The sequence below is a fragment of the Peromyscus eremicus genome, chromosome 3 (genome assembly GCF_949786415.1).
Source record: "Peromyscus eremicus chromosome 3, PerEre_H2_v1, whole genome shotgun sequence".
Taxonomy (NCBI): Eukaryota; Metazoa; Chordata; class Mammalia; order Rodentia; family Cricetidae; genus Peromyscus; species Peromyscus eremicus.
Genome location: NC_081418.1, coordinates 110,910,800 through 110,933,195, shown reverse-complemented (window position 1 = coordinate 110,933,195; position 22,396 = coordinate 110,910,800). Strand labels below are relative to the sequence as shown.

At 43.9% G+C, this 22,396-nt stretch overlaps 1 protein-coding gene across 7 annotated transcripts in view; it reads left to right on the top strand.

The window, feature by feature from the left end:
* The window catches only part of Foxp1 (forkhead box P1), a 241,241-nt gene that overhangs the window by 125,778 nt on the left and 93,067 nt on the right, over positions 1-22,396 (top strand). The window contains exon 1 of one of the 7 annotated variants that reach the window (XM_059258278.1): positions 11,605-11,698. The exons of the other annotated variants lie outside the window; for them this stretch is intronic. The gene's annotated coding sequence lies outside the window, so the exon portion shown is untranslated. Of the gene's footprint in view, positions 1-11,604; positions 11,699-22,396 lie in introns of those variants that run through there. 7 annotated transcript variants of the gene reach the window in all.

Sequence of the window (22,396 nt, the reverse complement as noted above, 5' to 3'; positions counted from 1 at the left end):
TCTTCCACAGAGTCTAAAAGGATTGTCACTCAGTCTACAATGCTTTGGAAGTTGCTTCTGCTTAGACAAGAGGTCTCTCCAAACTTTTGTTTTATTTAATTTGAATGCCAATCTATCTGGGTCCAATTTGGTGCTGCTTGAACTCATTGGAAACTAAAATATCTAACCCTTGAGTGTATTCTCATTCAGTTTATGCCAGTGGTTTCCATACCCTACTTGGATGTCAAACTAGCCACCTAAAAGAATCAAGAGGTACATTATAGATCTGCTAAATCAAAATCTCCTTCTTGGAAGCTCAGAAATCACAGGTTGAATGCATATCACGATAGCACAAAGAAGGTCAGACCCAGCTGAGGTCAACACCAGGAGAGGCGATGGTAATATGGAGATCAGATGGATGAAAGACTGGGGATGGGGTGAGACAGAAAATGGATAAAACTTGGATTTAGCAAACACAGTGAAAGTGAGAGGGGGAAAAAAAACTCTTCAGCATTCCAAGGATGCTGTTAGAGCTTGGATTTTAATTGGCCAACCATGCCAGGTTACCACATTTGCCAGTGTTTGGGCTCATGACATCTCCTATGTGATGTTTGAGTGTACTGTTCCCATAGTCTGAATGTCTTTCTAGCCTGTCCATGGAACTTGCTGAGCAGAACAACATCCTTTTAATATGCAGCCTGACCTTTCCCTCATTTCAAAATGTCCCTTATCCCAGAGGTCCAGGTAAGAGCCTCTCTGCTAGGATCCTTGCATGTCGATTTGGTGTTCACTAGGAAAATAAACATGACCGAGAGAGGCCATCCCAAGTATCCTAGGGTCACTGAGCAGTTTCCATTTTTCACATTGGGAAGTACATTAGAAACTTTGAAAAGAATCTTGACTGTCAGCTTGATAGGCCATCAAAACTTTGATGCTGAGCACTCTCCATAGCCAAGCTGGCTGGGACTCCATGGAAGGTTTTCTTTTCTGGAGACACACTCTGTACATCATGAGATAACAGAAACAAAATGTTAGAAAATGGGCTAAAGATTCAGAAAAATGAAGTCTCTATAGTTGGGGATATGGCTCAGTGCATTGCCGCATTTGTTAAACAAGGATGAGCGCCTGAGTTTGGATCCACAAAACCTATGTAGATAGACAAGGCATCTGCCATCTCACTGCTATGAAGACAGTGGGAGGTAGAGAGAGACGCCTTCCCTGAAGCTTGTAGGTCAACTATTGTCACAGACAAAGCATCCCTGAGACCCTGTCTTAAACAAGGTGGAAGGAATGGACTGACCTCTGAGTTTGTCTTCTGGCCTCCATACATATGTTGTGGCATGCATACATATGTATTCATACATATAACCACACACAAACACACTCGCATCACACACACAAACTCAGAAGATTTTTCAAAGTTAACTTTCTTTTTAGCCAATTACAGTTGACAGTTCTTGCCACTTGGAGCAGAATAACCCTCCAAAAAATGGGCTCAGTAGATCCTGGAGAGCTTGCTCTTCACCAGACCATCACACTCCTTTGGCACATCCAGGAGATGCTCTAGCTGATGGATATTGCACACCTGGTCAGCTAGGTATTCAAATGAGGTGGCCATTTTGCCCTCAGGGAGCAGTTTCTTGTTCTAGTAACCTTAGATTTCAAGCCCAGAACAACCAATTGTCTTTTATTGCATAAAGAGTTATTGCCTAGGGGCATTGTGGGAGTTAGGGTATACCCTCCTCCCTAGGAATATAAGAAGCCCAGAGGACTGAAGACACGTTTTGGTTTGTGGAAATTCATTATAGCCAGAGGAGAAAGTTGTGTGTGATGACAGTGAGAGCAATGGGAAGAATTTCATTGTTGACAGCACCCCAAGTGGTGACCCATCCCATCTTCTCTAAGCCTCTGGTGGGTCAAGTTTGAGGAAACTGAGGCACAGGGTGATCAGATATTTACCAAAAGTATAGCCAGGCACCATACAGACCATGGCTGATGGCCACTGGTTGGTGTCTGGTAATGTGTTAGAAGGAGGTGAGGAGCAAAGTCTCTCCTACAATAGAGAGGAGTGTGAAGTACTCCCTAATCAAAGGAATGCACATACCAGTTGTCCCAGCCCCTCGGTCTTCTTAATCCTTCATCCTGCTAGCCTTTTCGAGAACTGCCCCTGTACATTTGTGTACAAAGCAGAAAGGATCCCAGAATGTTACTGCTTTAGGATTCATTTATATCCATCAGTTGATGATCTGTGGTCATATTTGTCTTCCAAGGGAATCAAACGGTACTGCCCTCTTTGTCCTAGGCTTACATCTAGCCCCAGCCTCATCTCCAGGGGAGTATTATGGATCATTACGTCCCAGCTCTCCACTTACTCACAATAAGATATTGAATAAGTCATTTAAACTCTTGGAGCCTCACTCTGTCTATCTGTTAAGTAGGTATACCAATATGTACTTTATAGTTTTCTGTTGGTGAGGAGGAGTTACAGGAAATGCTACAGGCATCACACACTTCCACAATAACCTCTGATTTTATCTTCAATCATGTTGCCAGGTACCACTCACCTTTCATTTCCCTTTAATTTACCAGATTCTTTGCTAATGTCCCAGGACATACCCCCTATCTATGACCTTCAGTGACCTCTCTGTGGGATTCCCACCACCTCAGTGTTTGAGACTGGCATGGTCTTTTGTTGTTGGTTTTCTTGTCTCTTGTCTTTAAGTCACCTGAGCTTTACAGCTAGCATAAAGACTGGCCAGTGAGAAAGCTGGAGTTCTAGAAGTGAGAATGGTTAGAGAATCCCATCTCAGCTCGGCCATTCACTAGCAGAATGACTGCAGAGGAGTCCCCTATGGTTACCAGCACCAGAGGGCTTGTAGACATGTATCTGGGGACTGAGGTCTTGCCAAACATTGCAGACATTCACCCTGGCACACTAACCCCTGTGCAAAAGAATGTAACGATGTCTATCCACTGTGAGGCAGATAATTGTTTCTAATGTAGATGAAAAAATACAAAATGTGCCGGGCGGTGGTGGCGCACGCCTTTAATCCCAGCACTCGGGAGGCAGAGGCAGGTGGATCTTTGTGAGTTCGAGGCCAGCCTGGTCTACAGAGCGAGATCCAGGAAAAGGAGCAAAGCTACACAGAGAAACCCTGTCTCAAAAAACCAAAAAAAAAAAAAAAAATACAAAATGTACTTCTGTGGTCCACCGGTAACCAGTAGTTCTCTGGAGTTCAGATATCTCTCTTGCCATAACTCCAAGGGGCAGTAGGCACAGATAGAGTTCTGTTTCATAGGATGTCATTCATGGCAGGGTATGGCACTATTCTTAGGCTGGTCCTGGTGAGGCATTGCAGCTGCTGAGGGTGAACTTTGAGACCCTGTCCATCAAGACATCAGGTTTAACATGGGGTAGAGAAGGATACAAGCAAGATACTGAACTAGGAGGGTAGACCACGGTGGATACTGACGGATGGCAGTGGATGCTGATGGATGATGGAGGGTGTCAGCAAGCAGTTAACCACAGTGCCCTTCAATCCCAGAGGTCCGGCCTGTTGGGTTGTGACATTACATAGATGTGCCCTGACCCATCTCAAAAATTGGACATCAGTGAATTTAATTAAGATCAATTAGACATCCCTTCTATTGTTCAGACACAATGCCTTATTTGTTTGAAGAGAAGGAAGTTCTATATGACCTGAAAGCTTCCTGCTTCATCTGCTCCTTTTCCTCATGAAGAATGGAATGCCATTTGGAATAATACAAAGACTACATAATCAGCCTGCAGACAGGACTGCATACTTTCTCTGTGTGTGTTTCCTCCAGAGCTCTTTGACTCAAAAGGGACCTGGTATTTCAGTGACAGTTGTCTCCAAAATTTCCCCTGCAGTCCAGCCTTAGGTGAGGCTTTGAGCCTGTCATTCCCAACATCTTCCTGATGCACGAAACTGTCCTTTCACCTATTTCCAGTCTGACGCAGAAGCAGGTGAATGGCTTGGGAGGAAATTCAGAAACAATTTCGGTGGGAGGAGACTTCAGGCAATTGACACAGACCGCCCAAGGTGGTTAAGGAAGAGGGGGGGAAGTTGTGAGCCTAAAGATCACAACTGTGTTTGGAAATGAGGGCATCTCGTGTCTGCAGCTGAGACCTCGTCTATTCACAGTCAGCCACGTCACAAAGCCTGGGTGTGACTGTGACTTACTCCATGCCGCACAACTGCTGCTAATCCGTGAGGTCCCTCCCTTGTGCCCTCTCCCCTCTCACCCTGCTTCTTCTCTTGCTGTGTTGTGTTTGTTTCTGTGACCAGGTCTTGTTACTTGCCCAGGCTTGCCTCAGAGGCATGCTCCTCTTGCCTCGGCCTCCCTCTTCATGGGATTGCAGCTGTGTACTGCCACACCCAGATAATAGGGTTTATTTTCCAGATTAGGATCCCAGGTCGGGCTGTGGGAGGTTTCCCAGACAAGTGTATCTGTGGTTCTTGCTCTCTTCCTTACTGGTGACTTGATAGTGATTCCCAAACGCTAAAACTCATGCTACGTTTTGCTGTTGTAGTTTGTTTTGTTTTGAGACAGGCTCCATACTACCCAGGCTAGCTTTAAATTCACTATGTGTTAGAGGGTGGCCATGAACTGCTCACTTTCTATCCCAGTGCTAGGATTATAGTTATGCACCATAACATCTGCCATCTCTTTCTTTAATGTGGGGTGTGTGTGTGTGTGTGTGTGTGTGTGTGTGTGTGTGTGTGTATGTGTGTATGTGTTCTTACTATATGTATGTGCGCCATATGGGTACCTGGTACCTAAGAAAGCCAGAAGAGGGTGTCAGATCCCCTGGAGCTGGAGTCACACATGATTGTGAGCAGTCTCATGGGTACTGGGAACCAAACCCCAGTCCTCTGCTACAGCAGGAAGTACTCTTAACCACTGAGCCATCTCTCCACACTTCTTTCTATCCTTAAACCGTCTTCTGGTTGCTTTACATAGGACTATCACTATAAACAGATGATACCTACAGATTAAGATCACTTAGGCCATCGTCCATCCATCCGTCTATTTGTCTGGGGGACATATGTAGGCCCTAAGAATGGATATGATTTATCACAGCTACAGTATTCATTCATGACCATGTCGGGAATACGATCCAGACCACCCGAGGCCACCTTGGATTTAGAACAGCTCTGCCCGCCTCTTTCTATGCCTGTTGGATGTGCCCCAGCACTTGGAACTGTCTGGAAACTAATGAGCCTTCAAAGACTGACTTGGGGAGTCCAAGATTGTCTGTAAGGATGCACCCCTTAGATTCCCTTCTCATGCTTCTGTTCCTACAGGCATCCTCTTTCTCCAGCCTCTGCTTTCTTCCCCTACTCCAGGAGTAGGCCTCCTAACCTCTCTCTCTAAAAGTAGATACACTTGTGCACTTTGCTATGGCTGCTCTTAAAGGTAGAGGGTTAAGTGTCTGTGTGTGTGTGTGTGTGTGTGTGTGATCGCTGACTATTAAGGAAAGAAAAGTGAGCTGTCTAGAGCTACTGGGCTACAGAAAATGTTTTCCGTGTAGTGGTTTCTTTGCCACACTGTGTGGAAGACAATTATCTTTAGAGGGGATTCCGCAGGCCTGTGTGGGCTTCCCTGGTGTAAGATTTATTGTCCGCCGGATTGGGTGTTCTTTATAAGAGCATTTACTCGGCATCTAAAGCGCTGTCAGGAGTGCGACTTCCTGAATGCTTTTGAGGTTGCAACTGCTAAGCTTCATTTTCCCATCCTGAGATATATTTTTGAAATGCTATGCAGGGATTTGTGCAAGCCTCCTGCTTCCCACTGACACTGACAGGGGATGCACTGTTAAACCCCAGCATGCCACTGTGGAAATTTACCCCCTAAAAGCCAGAGCCCTCCAGCAGCCTCGAGGCTGGCCTGCAAGCGCTGGGTAGCTGGATGGGGCCTGGAGAGCAGCAGCCCTTTCTTTAGGGGACATCTCTCTCACTAATGATGATTCAAAAGTTACACGGTTTTTTTCACGTACAGGACAGGCGCAAGAGAGCCCTCCTCCTTTTATGGATCTTCTGAATGCCAGAAGAAAACTTGAACTTGACTCAGCTAAATATACTAAATCATGAAACCTTAGGGACTATTGAAACGGGAACAGTGGCCCATTACTGCTAAGAAGGTGTTTTATTGAAAATGCTCTGACATAGTCTCCCGGGAGAGTGTGCAAGAGAAGGCAGGATGCCCAGCAGCCATGCAGGTTGCTCTCCTAGGCAAGCTAAACTATAGAGTGTGCACCGCTGAGTCGTTAACCCTGAGCCAGCTGGCGCTAGAATAGCCGAATGGTGGTTTGGCCATTAAAAGTACCACAGCTTGCTGTTGGTGCCCCTGCCCGGCCCCCTCTGCTTTGCCTCAACCTCTTATGTGTGCCTTTCAGTTAATAGATCCTTACAAGTCTTCTCTCTGTCTGGCTTTTAAAAGTTGTCTTCCAAAGAAGTTGAGATAGATGAAATTTTTTAATCCTGGCAGCCTTACCAGCAGAGGGCAGGCGTAAAGAAGGTTTTGACACGAGGGTGTGTCAACGCAGGGTCAGAGGAGGGTGGCGTGGTATAGGAGGAGGATCTGTGAGCTTTGTTCCCAGGGCAAGATGGGACACGCTCCCCTGTCTCTTCGCCTGCCTGTGGCACACTCACACCACAGACCTCCTGAAAAGCTGACTCCACTAAAGGTGGTCAGTGGCTCCATCTCATACCTTCGAGTTTCTACATAATTAAATGTTAAAAAATAAAAATTAAAAAGGAATTTCTTCCCCCGAAGAACCATCTTTTCATCCCTCTTCAGTGCCCTCTTCCTGTCAAGCTTCCTGCCCCGGGCTAACATGTGGGTGAGCCATAGGCGCTGTCACTCTTGGGAGGGGACATGAAGAGTGTCACTTGGGGGTGGTCCTGACTCCCACCCCCACCCCCACCCCATGCCTGAAGGATAAAGCCCATGCGGGAATTCTCTCCTGCCCTAAAACATGCCCGATTTTGAGAATTTTACACACATCCATGTAATCGGTTGTAACCCGTGTGCAGCAGAAGCAGCACACTAATAAATTTCACATCATGTTAAAGCAAGGGATTATAGTTTTATCATAAACAAGAGGGTAATTTATTAGTCAGTTAGATGCAGGGTTCAGACAGGTTGTTGCTGTTTCTCTTTTCTGTGGATGATTTTGTTTACTTTGATGTTTGGGAATGTCTTCACATTTATCATGAAGGAGTTTCTTTCTTCTTTTTCTTTTTTTTTTTTTTTTTTTTTTTTTTTTGAGACAGGGTCTCAGTGAAGAATTTCTAAACATTTTCTTTTGTAAATGTTTTCCGTAGCTCATGTACCCATTATAATGTTGACATGTGTACGTATATAAATTACCCAGTGACGCTGACATTGTAAAATGTTGCATTTGGTGAAGATGTGAATGGCAATTTGGAGACTGTCATAAAGAGAAACTTAAACTCCTGAGCAGCAGAGGCTTTTCCCTTGGCCAAACCAACAGGCGCAGATGAAAAACAACATAATTAGTTTCATTGTCAGCGTAGACATAACAGCGACATAAACAGTATCGATAGGCAGCTAACTGCTCGAGCTCCCTGCAGATGGGTGATGTATTAATTTATAGTTTTAAGTAAAAGCACTGCTTAAATCAAGACAGAAACGGGGGTCCTTAGAGACAAATGCCCAAGTCTCAGGAATGGGGCATGGCGGTTGCAATTTAGAAACTCTAATTGGCTGGCCCTGCTGGTGGTCTTTGGAGGACTGTGCAGGGGAGTTCCTTCTGAAGAAGCAGGCCTCTCTGGCAGTCCATCAACATGGTGCTGGGTGGAGAAGGACCTACAATTTCTATCCTCTGGCCTCAGCAGAAGAATCACTTGATGGATTTTTTTTTTTTTCCTTTTTAAATTCTGTCATTCTATTCTGGGTACTCTACTAAATTAATTGGGGGAGAAAGGGGGGGGTGGAGCAAGTGTTAATGCAAGCATCGTTTGGAAGAAGACCATGAACTTGCATTAGATTTTGGCCTCTCAGACACAGTTCATTTTCGGACCCATCACCATGTCCTTTCTCTAGTTGTGTGCAAGCAGCTCTGGCCAAGCAGATGCTGAGGAGCACGTGGGCCAGAGCCCTGTGACCGTATCTACCTCACTGCTGTGGCACCATTTATCAACATGTCCAATAATGTCGTGAGGGGATGTTCCTCCTGCAGACTCTGCCTTCAATATGTCTTGTCTCCCTTTCCAGCTCAGAACGGGCAGTAAAACCTTTCACTTCCCTCTGTGTTCAGGGCTGAGGCTCCGCAAAACCAGAGTAGCCGGCTCAGGTCCCAGGTGTATTATTTGGTGGTTAGAGTTTGGTGTGGGATCATAGTAATCTGTCCTTAAGCGCACAGCCAGGGCACAATGGACTCATTTAGCAACTGACAGGTTTGTTAATGTGTGGTGTTTGAACAAGACTGTGTCTGTTGTGGGTGTTAGGATGTGGGCATCAAAAATATTTTTAAGTACAGTATTTATCGTTTCCTTCACTCTTCCTTAAACATGAGCCTCCCCCGCCCCGCCCCCTCCCCTCCCCCGGGTATCCTGTCCGTGGAACCACGCTCCCTCCCCTGTTTTGATTACTCCAGTGTCTGCTTTGCCTGGTAGACTCATGGTTTGACTCATGGGGAAACAAAACCACGCTGCCTTTCTGGTTTTTTGTTTATTTGTTTTTGTTTTTCTGTTTGGGGACAAATTGTCATGGAGCCCAGGCTGGCCTGGAACTTGTTATGTAGTTGAGGATAACCATGAACTCTTGACTCCCCCTCCCAAGTGCTGCTGGTATTAGAGACATGTTAACCACCAAGCCTGGCTCCCAGTTTGCGTTACTGAAACTCCGTTTCTCCCTCTGAAAAATGGGATGGCAATTTCCATTCAGATTACAGCTGTATCAGCTCCTGGGCTGAGTAAACCAAGCCGTGATAACCTAATTGTTTTCCTTTCCTCTTTTTTTCTTTGTCTTTTTCCCCTCGCTTTTCCCAAACAACCTTGTGTTGTGTTGGAGGTGATGAAAAAATGGCAGGAATTATGACTTCTCTGTCACTGAGAGGTTTAATATTTATATATTTTCCTCAAGGCATGGAGTGTAGCGACTCTCCCTGAATGCCAGAATCTCATGGCCAAAAACCTCATGAGGCCACCCTAGGATTCCCAAAATTAGCCCAAATCTCCCAGGCTCCTACAAAGAAACACAACTTTCTCACTGATGGTGTGACTCCTTACCCACAACTGGCCTCTGAGTCACTGTGTCCTCTCTCTGTTTGGAGAGGGTGGCCTGGGCTCCAGTTGGCCTCTGGGCTAGTTGCTAAGCCATTTCCCTCTGTCTGCTTTCCTACCCTCTCATTCAAACCATCAGCCCTTTCCACACAGCTTCCCCAAGGGGCATTACCAGACCTCTCAGTGTGCCCTCCTGCTCTGCAGTCCCAGGGTGCTTCCAGCAGCACCATGCAATTTAGCACTTGAGTTACCGCTGGCATTGCGTCACTCCTTAATTATTTTGTGTATGGCTGGCCTCCACAGCTGGGTCCTGAGCGTCGGTAGTGTTGTTGTTTGCCTGTTTGTTTATTGTTTGTTTTGAAGCTCCTGGCGACTATTAACTGATAAACACTGCATGGAGGTAGCCCTACTTGTCAAAGCATGCATGAGTTTTATGGAGAGCTCCTGCGGATCTCAGGCTGGAGGAAACATGTCGTTGATTTCCAGCTCACCCCAGCTTTGTTCACACTCGTTAACTCTCAAATTAATTTAATATTTCTTTAAAAAAAAATCACTGTGTGTTTCAAAATGGCTGTTTCTACTTTCTGCGGGGTGTTGGTTTGAGGAAAACTTCCTCTATTTTCATTTCCTACTTTGGGGCTCCTGCTTGCCCTTCTGGAAGAAGCACCCAGTTTCTTTAAAACTCAGAGTTCTACTGATTGAGGGGTTAGGGTTTTCAGTCAGAGTCAAGGCCCTTCTCCCACCTTCACTCTCCATCCCCAAAGCCACCCTGGTTCTTTATTGAATATTCATGAAAGGGTTGGGTGACATTTTTGTGACCTGGGAAAAAAAAACAAAGACCATTAATAAATTTGTTATCTGACACAAAACACTTCAATGTAGAGAGTGGTATACACTACGCTCATTTAACACCTGAAGAGATGTGGGAGGCGTGGGGGGGGGGGCGGGCGGGGAGCTCTTGCATTTTCCAGCCAGATTCCTGGGGAGGGGGAATGTCTATCCCTTGCTGCCCTCACTCAAGTCCAAGTGTTTTCTTGCTTAGAAATATTATCAGTGTGCTTTCTGGTTCGTAGCAACCTGCATTTAATACACCTCAAGTTGAAAAGTACTTTCAAGTGAAAGTCCTGGAATTGACTGGGTGATACTGTGTTACTTTAAAAAAAAAAAGGTTCGTATTGAAGAGAAGTGGGTAATCATTGATCTCACTACTCTGTTTCCTTGTCATTTTAAAGGCAATAATAAAAAAAATGTTTTGGTTGGTTTTGTTGTTGGTTGTTGTTTTGGTCTTTTGAAATACTACACAAACCAGAAAGTTCTCTAAGTTTGGAAATGGCAAAATTGAGAGGTGATTTCTGAAGTTGCTGATACCTAGGCTAACCTGCCTGCCACTTAAATCCTGCCACTTGAGCCAACAAAGTTTAGCATTATTGGTGACTTGAAAAGAAAAGAAAAAAGCAACTCTGCTCTCTGCTCTCCGCATCTAAGCAGTGATTGTTTCTAACTGGGGTCATCTCAAAGTGCCTGTTGAGAGGCGCTTTTGTTGTGGCTGATGTTGCATAAATAAGAAAGGAATTTCAAGAATTATTTCTTAGCAAACGTGTGGCAGCTGTCGGTCTAGAGGGGAAGTAGCGACGAGGCACGTTGGGTTGCGGATTATTTGGAGCCCCATGTGGGGTTCTTTCCCTGCGTGCACAGGCACACTTTGTGAGGCGGCCTCTGGATCGGCAAGGGTGGCGGGCAGACTCCGGCTGGGCCCCACCACCGACGTGAAGCGAAAGTTCTCCACCGAGCCGGGTTTTCGAGGAAAGGCGCAGCCTGGCGCCCCTCAACCCTGCCCTTGGGCCGCTTCGGTAGCTCGGAGCAGCTGGGGCTGTGGGCTTGCTTGGCGGAGGGCGCATGGGTGGCCCTCCTGCTCAGCGTCCCCGAAGGTTAGGACAACTCTTTGTCAGTTTCAAAGAGGGAAACAAACAAGCCCTTTCCCCAAAGCCGGCTGGGCAGCGGGGCCCCGGGCGCGGAGAGAGAAGGGGAAGGTTGGTGGGGGAGAGGAGATGCGCGCCCCGGCGCGGTGCCCGGCTCCGGCCCAGACGTCAGCCCGAGGGGGGTCACCGGGTTAACAGCAATTAAAGAGGAGTTGCTGGGGAGACAAAAGGCGGGCGGCGGGGCCGAGCGTCGGTTTCACCTGCCGCGCGCGGAGGGGGCCGGGGCGCGGGGCGCGGGCGGAGCCCATTGTGTGGGGCGCAGCGGCGGCGCGGGGTGTTTAGAGGCGGGTTGTGATTGGTGGAGCAAGGCGGGGCGGGTGGGCGCGGCGCGGCACGGCAGCCCGCGAGCCCGAGCGCCCCTTGCGCGTGCAGTCCGCCTGCACCGAGGCCGCCGGACCCAGCCCGGCCCCGCGCGGGCGCCCCGAGCCGGCTGCGCGCGCCTGGCGGCTACATGGAGAGTGTCAGGTTGGTCCCGGTCCTCCTCCGTCTTTGCCCGCTTCGTTTCCTCCTCCTTGTCCTCCTCCTCCTCCTCCTTTCCCCCAACCCACCCCATCATCCCGGGTTATGCGCTGCCAGCTTCCCGGGGTTCCGGGGGAGCTCGCCAGGGAAGGCAGGGGCGCCCCACAGCCTTCAACTTGACTCTCAGGCTCGGCAGCACCAGCCCTGGCGCTGTTGATCAACTTGGAGCGGAGTTGCGCCCTGGAAGTGGAGGCGGAGAGGAACAGGAGGGTGGGAAGCCAGGCCTGTGGGTCCTGGACACAGAGCTCCCTCGCTGTCTGTTACGCTCTCTTGTCTCTTTTTAAAAACTGTTCCTGGGTGAAGTGGAGTTGGGAGTTGGAGGAAGTCCTGCGTCTATTTCTCTCTTTCCCTCTGCCTCTTTCCCCGGTGTTGGCGATTCATTTTCCGCTGGTGTGGCCTTCGCGAAGCCACTTTGGTAAAGCCCTTTTGGCTATCCCTCGGTGCCATCCCTCCACACCACTTCGGGGGGCATCCATCTGGGATATGTGATTGATGTCACTCCCAGAGCGTGTGAAATAGAAAAACCTTTAGTCTCAGTGGAACCAGTGTGGCAGTTTCTTTTGCTTCTGGTAGTTTGTTTCTGTCTGTCCAGGCGTCTTTGAAGCTTAGCTGTTGATTTTCAAGGAGTTCGTACCCACAGTAAGGAGGGAGGGAAAGGAAGGAGAGATCCCAGCACCTCAGCAGGCAGGCAGGCTGTGCCCTGCACTCCGGCAGGTTGGAGATACGCATCCACTGTGGCTTTACTTGGCCACGTTCATAAAGTAGTGAGCAAGGTTTGGGTTGGAAGGGCCGGAAGCTGAAGGCTTGTCATCATGAACTCCCATCTGAACTGGCCTTCAGTATAGCTAACTCAACTATCCGAACTGCAAGGGAGTTTTTTTTTCCCCTCCCAAGAATGGTGATGGGAAGCCGAGGACCTTTAGGGAAAGGATGGTAGTTTCAGAGCACAGCACATGTAGCCTCTTCCTCCCCGGGGTTAACTCCTTCAAGGCCTTCCGGTTGCAACTGAAATGCCTGATAATTGTTATACGCTCGTCCACACAGACCAAATGTTCTAATCAAGCCCATTTAAAAATGCAAATCACCTCATTTCCATAGATTCCAACATTCTGAAAGTGACACATTTGGGGGAAAAATAAGGCTGATAACAGGAAATGTGAATCATACTATCAGTGACTAATCTGCCTAAGGGAAAAAAAAACTTACATGTATTTTATCATTAGGAAGTTAGGGTAAAAAGCCAATTTCATTTTTTATTTTCAGTTAAAGATGCAAGTGACTTCTTTATTTCTGAGGCAGCCCTTTTTGCTTGATTTGTTTGTGAGCTATTTTCCATGAAGACATTAAGACATTATATATATATACACACACATATATATACAACTTATATATGTGCACTTTACATATACATACATACATACATACATACATATATGCAGTTAAAGGAGGTGTATGTGATAAAGTGTTACAAACTCCTGTCAGTGTCAGAGAGACCTCAAACATAATCAGGTTAAGATTCTCTTTCAGGGTTTGCTGTGTTGCTGTAATTGCTGCTTAAAAAAAATTGCAGGCTATCTTGGATATTTCAGATTCATCACTCAGTAAAACAAATCAAGACGAGCAGTTTTGCAGAATTGGGGAGGGGAAGTCTCTATTTTATGTGGTTCTTTGTAGCTGCCTGACACATTTCAGTGAAAAGTGTGTAAAAATGAAACCAAAATACAGACTGCTTGCCCAGACTCTGGCTGCCGGAGTCACTGGGATGTGGTAGAACTCTGTGGGCTGACACTTGATAATCAAAGTTGATTTATTGTTCATTAGTACTGCATTAGCCCTTTGAGGCAAGACAGTTACTTGTGTAGTGGCCGTCGGGAGAGAGACTGCAAGCACCTGTCATTTCAGAGGTGTGACATAAGCAACCAAATTCAAAATGATGCAAATTAAAATGCATTTGACTAGGTAAATATCACTCAGCCACATTTTTTTCCCTTCAAGACAAATTAACACCTATTACTTCTAGTGTAGAAGAAATAAAAATGTATCAAAGACACTTGTTTTCCAACCCTAAGGACTTCACAGAAGGCTAGGAGTGGACTTTATATTTGCCAGTGTGTCTAAAGAGCTAGCTACCTTTCCTCCCAGATCCGCAGCTTGTCTAACAGAAAGTTGGCTGTTTAAAGAAGGAGAAACACGGCCGGCCTTTCAGTGATTTAATCCAAGTGATTGAAAGAAGGTAGGCTTTTGTGTTGTGTTTTTTAATAAACATATTTCATCAGATGAAACTTTTGAGTTTGGGCTGCTTATATGAAAATTGATGACATCATAGCTAAGCTATGATAATGTCGGATAATAATGTCAACTGCATTTTCTGCAGCGTGTCTCACTCTCGGGTTTTTTTTTTTTTCCTTTTTTCCCCTTCCCTCCCTGGGAAGGAATGATCTCATGGCAAACAATAGAAAACAACCTAAGTGTCAAAAGAAAATAAAATTAGTGAACTTTTGTCTGCAGCCATAGAAACGTGGATTAACTCATATTTTTTTCAGGGATGGAATGGCAACATTGTGCATGAAGCTATATGGAGTATTGTCTTCTCTGAGTTTTCATTTGACAGGGATTTTAGAGGCTGTGATCTTAATTAAATCTCCACCAGCTAGAGCAGTGCATCTAAAGGCAGGCAGTGTTGCGTAACCTTGCTCAGTTGGTAAACTGTAAATCATCAGAAAGCTTATGATAGGAGTGGTTGATTTGAAAAAAAAAATTTTTTTTTTGTTTGCAGTTAAATGTACCTTGAAAACAAACCCTCTCCATCGCAGCCCTGGGGTTTACACATTGTCAGGAGCTGTCACTTGAAAGATAAACTCCTTTATGACACTGACCAGTTCTGCAACTTTTCAGCCAGCCTCCACACAATGGCAAGAGACAGGGAAATTAAAATCTAGATGAATTAAAAGCAATCCAAGTCCAGCTCTGTCGTGGCTAACGTGGCAGGAGGTGGTGTTTGAATTACTGTGTTTCTGTGACGATCAGGAGAGAATGTGGTGGCCAGATTCTCAGCTCATACTAAAATTTGAGTACAGTTTGTATTGGCAAAAAGGAAGCTTGGAGAAATTCATTTTATTATGTGGTTTCGTTGTGGACGAGCATCACTAAGGGGAACCTTAGAACGACACTCTGAGTAACTGGGGAAACAGTGATCGGTGAGGAGCCCCTTGAGGTAGTTCCTTGTGATTTACAGTCAAGGGAAAACCGTAGCAACAGTTGACCAGAAAAGGTTAGAGTGACTAAAGGCATACATTGTGTCTCCCTGTGTGTCGCATGTTAAGCTCTGCAGTCAGTAACAAGGAGTTACAGTCATCAAATCGCCTTGTTAACTGTCTTGGTCTTTATAATTTCTAGTGCTTGCAAATACTGGCTTACTTACCTTTATTGTCTTTAAAACAGATGTTCTTAACTGCTGTATCTTTTTGTTTCAATATATGCCTTGATAGAAACTGCCTATATGTACAAATCATTCTGCATGTGTCATTGTCCTAAGATTTTTGTAGAAGGCTTGCGCTTGCGTTGCTGCTGAGATATCCAGCTGTACCTCTAGGTTAGATCTGGGGCAGTAAGTCTAACTCAGTGCTTACCTGTAATGTTATATTTGAGGAAAGTCTTGACCCTGTAAGCTAAAACTGTTGTTTGTTGCAAGTTTTTTGGGGGGTGGGGAGCATGGTATTCCTTGAAAACTGTTTGAGTCATTTCAGAGTGCCTGCCTTGTCCATTCAGTTACCCCCAACTCCCTTGGATTTAACACAGAAAACTCAGGTCTTTCATTGCTAAACATCTGTCTGTACATTGTGGGGCCTTGAGTCACTGGGAAGGGCTAACCTGGACGTCTCCATTCAGATGATAGAAAGGGATATCCTTTCCTGAGTCCTTCCAACCTGGCAGTTGTTTGGGGAGGGAATTAATTTAGAGTGGGGGGAAAAATGCATCTCAAGGCTGTGCATTAGGCCTCATGTTCACATCGGGTTAAAGCAACTAATCAATGAAAGTGCAGGCTGAATGTGCCGATGAGCTTCTTAGAATACCTCGGTATCATGTTTTAATTCTTAAGCTTTATCTTGCCCTTAAATCTGAAACATCATTGTTCAAATAACTGAGAACAAGGTAAATCAACAACATCAAAAAGGTCAGCTTCTGTGATTTCTCAAGGGCTTGTTATTTTGTACTTCCCTATTCTATTTGATGTCTTGACAAAACAAGATGGCACAGGGGAGAATACATTAAAATTTGATTTTTTTTTTCATCTAACCTGTTACAGTTGTGGCAGCTTAATTTCTTTCACTTTTTTTTTTTTTTTTTTTTTTTTTTTTGTCCCGAAGCTAGCTTTTTGTTCAGTTGCTCTTAATTGTCACATCACTTCATGAGGCGGGTCTTCACGGGTTCCTCATTTGCCTTGATTTTACCAGGCACTTTTTAAAAACATCTTTTGACCGTTCACATGTAGGAAGCCTTCGGTTGGGTTCTTACCTTTATTAGAAATAAATCAATGAATGGAGAAATGGTTAAAGAAGCAGCTGATGTTTTTTCTCATTAGAATCTCATTTGCACCCCTTGGCTTAACTGTGATGTATCAGGTGAGCGTGTTGGAGTTACGTGTGAGAAACTGCATACGTAATTATAGAAAAGGTGAAGGGAAAATGCTAGTGCTTTGGTAAATTCATATTCAGCTTTGGAGTAATCTAATTTGAGGCCTACCTATATATTTAAATTCACTTATAGTGCCCCTCCTAATAATATGGGGGCAATATTTGTATTTGTTTATTCTCTCTGATATTTCCTGGGCTAGTTACCTTGAAGTAAGGAGCATTATCAACTTAATTCTTAGTTTTGAAAAAAATATATATACTTTAGGGGGAAGGTAAACGTTTAATTTTTTTCCCCGTGTAATAGTAACCCTTGATTTAAAACTATCCACAAATTTTTCTGGCTTGCTTAATGATGCATGTTTCTCAACAGGATTGATTCAGTAGCCAGCTCTGCCATTGTTTGTAGTAATGTTTCAGTTTAAGAGAACTTACTTAGCCAAAGTCTCTTCCTTGTCCTTTTAAAAGTTAAAGATCTGTGGGTCAGATATTTTCTAAGAAAATTTCTGGACTAGTCATCCCTATCTCCTGTTCTCAGCGCTTAAAAATGATTTTGTTGTTTTTGTTAATATGAAATGTCAGCATATTTTGAGTAAAAAAAAAAAAAAAATCTCACACTAAAGAGCTTTCCAGCCTGCCTACAGGAAAATGACATTGAGGAAGAAAAGAGAAGCCATTTTTTTCTCAATTTAAATAATAGTAATAATAATAATAAATAATAATAATAATAGTGGTGGTAGTGGTTCAGAGGTTGAAGAAATCAGTTCTTAGCAAGTGATTATTTTTCATGTACAGCTCCCATTGTTTCCTGTATTTAACAATTGCTAATGGGAGAAGCAATTTAATTTATGTAAACTTTACATTTTTATGCAAATGAAGCTGATATTTATTAGAACTAAAACAATTAGGCTGGTGCTTAGAGGCGTAACCTTGCTTGCCTGGGAAATGGTAGAGGATCACAGGGCAGCCTCCACTCCCTGTGATCTGGACAAACAGGAGTTTTACCATTTGTTTTCAATGTAAAGACAAAAAGAACTCCATTCTGAAGGAGATGGCTTCTTGGGGTTGGTAACCTGAAATAACTCCTGACTGGCAGGCAAGTATTGGCCTTAACAATTCTGTGTGAAAGGAAGATAGCCTCTCTTTGATAGAATGTAATAAACAAAATGATAAAAAATGAAATGCTAATTGCATTTTAAAGAGGCCTCTTTTTTTGCTAAAATTTTAATAGGTGGTTGTATTGTTGCGGAGAGAACAGTTATGCTGATGAGTGACTACTTAGATGATTTTGCATTAATATAATAACCATTACCTGCCTTAATGCTTTGTACAGTATTATGGCAAAAGAGCTAAGTCTAAAGGAGTTATACAAAAAGCAGCATTCCACAATGAAAGAGAATTATACTTTCCACATGAATACCATGTCTTTTTTTTTTTTTTTTTAAGACAGAAATATTATGTCAGAAATACATTTTCCCCCATTTTGTGATACAGCTACCTTGAGTGGTACTTGATTTAAGTTTTGGGGTATTTGCTTGTTTGTTTGTTTTTTAATTTTTCAGTGACACAGAGACTAGGAGCCCCTGCCTTTTTGTGTCTGCTGATCTGTCTGTTGTATCTGTTGGTTATTAATTGTGAAAACTGGCCTATATTTTCCCAGGTGGTTGCTGGTACAAGTTAGCTTCCTTGTGATCCTAGAAAATTGGGCATAATGCCTTTTTCTTAAAATAGAGCCATTTTCTTTGTTTGCTTTTGTTTTGACATTCTAGAGCCTTCTAATTTAATTTGTTTTGCTCTCGTTCTGTGGCTGACTAGGTGACACGGCCTATGTGTACCAGCTACCCCCCAAACACCACTGAAAGTGTGGAAGGCAAGTGAGTTTCTGGGGGCACACATGTGGCTCATGATCAGAGGCTGATAAACAGTTTCCAAGTAATTCTTCGAAAATAATCTAATGGAGACACTATGATAGATAATTAATGAAATGGAAGTGGGATGTTGCGTTTTTTTACCATCTCAGTTATACGGTTTGTATACATAGTAATTACGAGAGGATGTGACCGTCCAAAGTCTCTGTGTATTTGTGCTGGGCAGGGCTTACTTGTAGTTCCCCTCAGTGTGTAAAGGAAAGGGAGAGAAAGAAATGATAACATGTTATTTTCAGTATTTATACTGTGTCATCTTGCCTCCCACCCAATTCCTTCAATTGTCTCCTAGATTCCAAGTATTGTTTCTATGAGTGGTTGTTTTTTTTTTTATTTGTTTGTTTGCTTTTGAAATTTCAACATCCCTCTTCCCCATTGCCTACCTTCCCCCCCCCCCCCTTTTGAAAGTCAGAGAAAGAAGAAAGCAGCCTGCGTGCCTTGTTTAATAGTCTGCCAGGGTTCCAGAGGCACAGAGTCCTCCTGGAGAAAAGGAAAACTGGGCCAGCAGTGCCTGGGCCTCTCACCAGCAGTTGGTGGGGTAGAAGATGCTCCCCCAGTTGCTGGTGTTAAGTAGCAGCAGGCCCATACTAGCCACGCTCAGATGGCCGACCACAGCTGTATTGCTGCCATTCGGGAGGGTTTGTGTGCACCTGGGACAGGCCACACCCCAGCGCTATCAGTCAACAGCATATCCTGCACTGTTTTCACTTTTTTTTTTTTTTTTTTAAATTCCTGATATCCCCTGGAAGCTCAAATAAAGAGTGTCAACTCTGTAGGTGCATCTGTGTGTTTAAGTCGAGTATTTTAAGGCTAGCACTCTTTAAATGTCTGCCAGAAGTTTTATTCGAATTTCTGATCCCTGAAGGCAGCTAGACAGAATCATTCTAGGTCTTCATAAATTGCCTCCTGTGATTCATTGTGAGCTCATACAGCCCCATGCAGCACACTCATTTCTGTACACTCATACAGTTAACGTAGCTATAGTACAGGGATAATTTTTCTCCTTGTCTGATATTTAAATTGTCTTCTGAGGGGGAAAAAAAAAATCAAGAATAAGCTTCAACTTCCAGATAAGGCACAAGCCCTTGTAGCGACATGGAGCATCAGAAATGAATTTTTTCCTCCGGGAGGGTAAGGTGGTGGGTGTCAGGGTTGGGGGGGGGGGGGCTGTGGACGACAAAGTTTAGTTTTTGTGGAATGCTTTCAATGAGAGCCCTATAAATATTAGACGGCTGTAGTTAAAAACTCACATGACTGTTTTAAATACTATTGATTTAAACCACTGGCTAGATTTTATGAATCAAAGTGTAATTTCTAAGCTTTGGCCATATTTCTCAATGCGAAACCACTCTCTCTCGTGTGTCTTTAGCCGCTTTCCAGACGTTCAACACAGGATTAAATGATAGCAGTTACAGTGATCAATAGGTGAGGGCTGCGACAATCACTCTTGCCGTTAATGACCTCAGTAGTAATGGGTAATAAAGTGTGGGCTGTAATAGCCCCTTGCTGGTACTGCATGCCCTTTGATTCCTAGTATTAGGAGGGACTAGCTACACGAGAAAGCTGGACACTGGGAATTAAGGGAGTGGATATATGGGCCATAATTCTTAACTGTTTAAAACCTTAAACTGTGCTCCAATTTTCTCCTGTCTTTTCTACCCCACTATGGTATCTAGTCCATTCGAATGTTTTTGTGAAACCTTGCCACAGCCTCCTGTCCTGATATATTGGTGCACAAACTTGAGGTGTGTGTGTATGGGGGTGGGGGTGCGGGGGGTAGTAACCAAAATCTGTTTTACTGCATTTCTAAATGAAGCTCCCTGGCCCACTTTGGTGGCTGGGAGCTAACTGGTGTGAAACTGTGGTTTCAGATAGTAAAAGCAAAGTTCAGGCCATCAGGATATAATGGCCCACTTCTGATTACTCAGGGACCGCTCCACTAGTTGGGAGGGTTACTCAGGCTTCTTGCGCCTGTCCCTGGCTGGGCTGCGCCTGCTGCTTGGAGCGTTTTATTACTCATCAGACCCTCCATCAAAGTGTCCAAAGGGAACAAGCAGGGGAGAGTCAAGTTCATTCTACTGTTCTGCAGTTCGGCTGCCAACAATGAAGAAGTAACTGTGGGAAAAGGAGCTGGAGACCATTGGCTCTCTGCAAAGATTTAAAAATTACCTGCACCTGCCAATCTTTCCCTGGTCACCCTTTTTTATTGACAGTCAAGGGGCCATGCCATTTCTCATTTTAAAAGACATGTACTATTTTACCTGGTGTAAAAATAAAATGCTTTAAAAATACATGATTAAAAAAAATCCAAAAAAAAATTAAAAAAAAAAATCCAGTAAAATATATGCATTACCTACAATGGTTTAAATCACCTTTATTAAAGTATAATGTATATACTGTAGAAAATACTCTTTATCTAGTTGGAAGAGATTTGACATTCATGAATCTGTGTGGCCCTCATAGTGTTCTCATCAGCCCCCGAAGTTTACCTGTGTCCCTTTCTAACCCAGGGGCTCCAGACCACTTTTAAAAATGATGCTGAGGGGATTGTTTCTGTACTGTTCCTCTGCCACTGTTCTCTCAGGTCCGTGTGCATGACCAGCTCTGGTTTTACACCACCCTGTTCCTGTCTGTTTTCCTGTCCATCGCCATTAGACATTTGGCTCATGAGTATTTGTGTTGTACGCCATCCAAGAAATGCAGAGAGAAAAAGAAACCTTAAACATGGCTTCTTTGTTTGCTCCAGTGAGCCTCCTGCATGGCCATGCGACTCTCAAGGAACAGTAAACTTCTATTGTGATATGTTGGCTTCAGGAGCTCCAAAGATCGAGATTGGCACCCAGTGCATATTTAAAAATTCAGAAAGTTTCTTCTGGATGAAGACAAAGTCGACTAATTGGAATTAGTGCGTACATGGTTAGATGTTTTGATAATGTCTTCTTGGCGTTTGCCCTAGACTGTACGCAAGTTCAGTGTTCCAATCATTGGTGATATTTCATGCTGCGAATTATCTTTTTAAAAGGATAATTTATCCATTCATATACATCTGTCCCTTTTTGCATATAAAAATATTCAGACATGCCCATCTGTTTTAAATTACAGTGTAACTACATCTACACTTAAAAGACCACTGCAGTAGGAAGAATTCATGGATGACCTCCCCGCGTTGGGTTAATGAAATTTTTTTTTGAGTGTTGTAGCTAGTGTTCTCTAAACACGTGAAACTTGCACACGAGCCTCCCCCAACTTCCCTCCAACACACAACATGCCACAACAGCAGTGGAGAGCGCTCAGTGTATGTGAGTCTGACCTTCAGGAACCGTTTTTAGTTCATCAAAATTAGTGATGCTGAGAAATCGGGACATCAGTGCATAATGAGTGTGAAATTAGGAATGAGAGCTGGCTATGCAAATGACAGGGCAAGCCATGTGAAAAAGTCAAGATAAACTGCATATTAAGACATTACGTTACATAAAATTAACACTCCGTTTCTCTCTTTTGCTTACTGTTCCCCCGGAAGATTTTTTTTTTTAATTCTTTTATCTTTTGATCAGCTATTGTCTGCAGGATTTTTTTTTTTTTTTAAAGTGGCATACAGGCAAAGTGCAAAACATGTTATTACCTTTTATTGTAATACATGAGGTGACAGTAGACCCTTTTTTAACAAAGTATAGATCCTTTACAGCTTCTAGTGTCTTGCTGGCACATTTGCTAAAAAAAAAAAAAAAAAAAAAAACCAGAAAAAAAACCCAAAAAAAAACCCCAAAGAAAAGTAAGATGCTTACATATTACTCTTAGGAGGCATTTGGCTCTTGTCTTTTCTTTTATTGTTTTTTTTTTTTTTCTTATCTTTTTAGGGGGGTGATTTTTCATGAAGTAGTCTTCTTGGATTACGGGGACTGACAAAATGGTTCTCATGTCGTCTGAAAATTAAACACAAGTGCAGTGATTATTTTGAATAGCTAAATTACATTCTAGAAAGCTCGCAGAATCTGTAGCATTGTCATTAGGTATCCGCTTGAATACAATTTGTGTAACCTTGGCCAAGACAGCCTGTCATTTTAATGTCAGTGTTTTATCTGAACAAG